The sequence below is a fragment of the Lepus europaeus genome, chromosome 4 (assembly GCF_033115175.1).
Source record: "Lepus europaeus isolate LE1 chromosome 4, mLepTim1.pri, whole genome shotgun sequence".
Taxonomy (NCBI): domain Eukaryota; kingdom Metazoa; phylum Chordata; class Mammalia; order Lagomorpha; family Leporidae; genus Lepus; species Lepus europaeus.
In genome coordinates, this window is record NC_084830.1 from 128,994,624 (window position 1) to 128,997,748 (window position 3,125).

Consider the following 3,125-nt stretch of genomic DNA (forward strand, 5'->3'; position numbering starts at 1 on the left):
AAAGTGACAGAAAACCCGGCCCCAGCCAGTGTAAGCAAAAGGGGATTTACGGGCTCATGCGAAGGAAACGCGCGGAAGTAGGGCTGTGTATCACATGTACCACAAAAACTCGGTTGCAGCTCTCTCCGTCTCCCTGAGATCCCTTCAGACAGCCTTGCTTTCAGGAGTGCATTCCGCTGAACACTGCTTCGTCCCAAGTCTGCCAGCCAAGGAGGAGGAAGAGGGGAAAAGGGCAACGTCTCCTTCCTGTCAGAGCTCTCCCAGCAGAGCCACACACTGATTTCTGCTTAGAAATCACTGGGGAAACCACGTCACATGGCCTCCCTGCCCTGAGTATTTGGGGCTGGACATGGAACTCCCTGAGCAGAACCAGGGCTGCTGATATGGGCAGACCAGAATGTAAACAGCAGCGTCTGCTCCAGGGGCCCGGGCCACAGTTCCAGGGCCGGTTTCTCTGGTTCTCTCTCTCTCTCTCACACTGTCTCTCTCGCTCTCACTCTCTCTCACTCTGTTTCTCTCGCTCTCTCTCTCTCTCTCTCTCTCACACACACACACACACACACACGTGCATGCACTCCTCTCTTCATTTATTTCTTTATTTATTTTGACAGATAGTGAGAGAGAGAGAGACAGAGAGATAGGTTTTCCTTCCGTTGGTTCACCCCCCAAATGGCCGCTACAGCCGGCGCTGCACCAATCTGAAGCCAGGAGCCAGGTGCTTCTTCCTGGTCTCTCATGTGGATGCAGGCGCCCAAGCACTTGGGCCATCCTCCACTGGCCTCTCAGGCCACAGCAGAGAGCTGGACTGGAAGTGGAGCAACCGGGACTAGAACCCGGCACCTATATGGGATGCCAGCGCCGCAGGCAGAGGATTAGCCAAGTGAGCCACGGCGCCAGCCCCCTCTCTTGTCTTTATTGCTCAGTTTTATGCCCGTCTCTTTCTTTGTCTCTGTCTCTCTCTGTCTCTCACTCTCTCGCTCACTCTCACTCTCACTCTCTCTCGCTCTGTCTCACTCTTTGTCTCGCATGCTCTCTATCTCTTTCTCTCTCACACACACACGCACACACACGTGCATGCACTCCTGTCTGGTCTTTATTCAGTCTTATGCCCATCTCTTTCTTTGTCTCTATCCTCTCTCTGTGTCTCTTCCTGTCTCTTGCTTTCTCTTCACTCTGCCCTCCTGCATCTTGGCTTCGTGTCCATGTAACCTCCACTGTGGTCTTCAGAAGGCTGCTGCTACTCTGATCTTGCATCATTCCTACTCTGGCTGGGAGGAACCGGCCAGATTGTAACAGCTGTAACATTCCATCCTATGTCCATGCCTGGGAGAGTTACTGTGGGCCCCAGGAACGGGATGGATTAGCCTGGTCACATGTGCTTTTTCTGAGCAGGACTGAGGGTACAGGTCAGGATGTTGCCCAAGAGGAAAATCAGAGCATGATTCTTAAAAAAACCAAAAATGGTGCTGGTGGCCCCAAATCAGACCAGACGAATCATAAACCGGTATCTACTGCCAAATCTTAAGTAGGGTCATGCTCAAAGGCTTCTAAATCACTGAAGATCAGCTAGATCTTCCCAAATATTGGATTATAATGTCATGTTTTAGGGGTGGGCATTGTGGCATTACCAGCTAAGCCACTTCTTTTGACACCCACATTCCATATCAGAGCACTGGTTCAAGTCCCTGCTGCTCTGCTTTCTACCCAGCTCCCTGCTAATGCCTCTGGGGAAGGCAGCAGATGATAGCACGACTGCTTGGCCCCTGCCATCCGTATGGGAGACCCAGATGGAGTTCCCAGCTCCTGGCTTTGGCCTGACCCCCATCTAGCTATCACAGCCATTTGGGGAGCGAACCAGCAGATTGAAGATCTATCAATCTCTCTCTCTCTCTCTCTCTGCTTCTCTGTATGTCACTCTGCTTTTCGAGTAAATAAATAAATATAAAAAACAATATGTTTTAAATATATATATTTACATATGTTTAAAGTAAGTTTCAAAATGTAAAATAATATTTTTAAAACATTAAAATTGGTAAAACACTACTTGTAACTAGTTTTACAATGGGATTTGTATATACATTCACTTGCATTTGGAGCTATATTCCTAGAGTGTGACCAAGGTCCCAGGCTAGTACCTATCGCTCATTGTTAAGTGTCTCGAGTTTGAATGTCTTTAGATAGGGTAGCTACTCTCCAGCTCCCTGTGCTCATCCTTGGGTGTGAAACTGGGCTACTTCACCAAATCCTAACACCTGGCCGTGGTGGTTTAGTGCAGTGCTTGGGACACTTAGGGTGTCCATATCTCATACTGGAGTGCCTGAATTCAGGTTCTGAGTCTACAGACCCCAGCTACCTGCTAATGTTCACCCTAGGAGGAAGCTTAAGTACTTAGGTCCTGGCTGCCTAAATGGGAAACCCAGATGAGTTCCTGGCTCTGTTCCTGGCCTGACCCAGCCTCAGTTGTTTGTGGACATTTGGAGGATGAAGCAGTGTCGTTCTCTGTCCCTCTCGCTCTGACTCTCTGCCTTTCAATACATAAACATAAAATAAATAAAAATTTTAAAAATATTTGCATCTTCCTTAGATCAGGCAGTATTCATTAAAATTGCGGGAGAAAAACCAAGGGTGGGCAAGTGCTCTTACGGAGGATAACCACTGAAGTATGAATCAAGCCTGAGCTGCATGAAGGACTTTGGTGGAAGCTGAGGACAGGTGATGGGATGTTTTGGAAGTGAGCTGAGATTCTGGTTTTGACCACAAAGGAGATGGGAAGCCACTAAATGTTGTTTTTTCAGGGAGATTCTAGGGAGTGCCTCTTTGAAACCAAGGATAAAACAATTTGTTCTGGAGAATGAGTACAGGTTAAAACGAGGCAGACAAGGATGGCCTTGCTTAGTTCTGATGGCGAGAAGGGCTGAGTGTGCCTGCTGAAAGAGTTTGGGCAAGTCTTTAAGAGAAACAATGGGTCAGCTCCATCCAGCATCTGGGCTCTGGTTTTCATGGTTGTTCATATTCTAAAGGAAGGTCATAAATAAAATTTGGATTCTTGGGGCTTCCAAGCAAAGCTGCTTTGGCTATTGAACTCTGAGAATGACTCATGGGCCGTGCGGTAAATGACCAGAGCC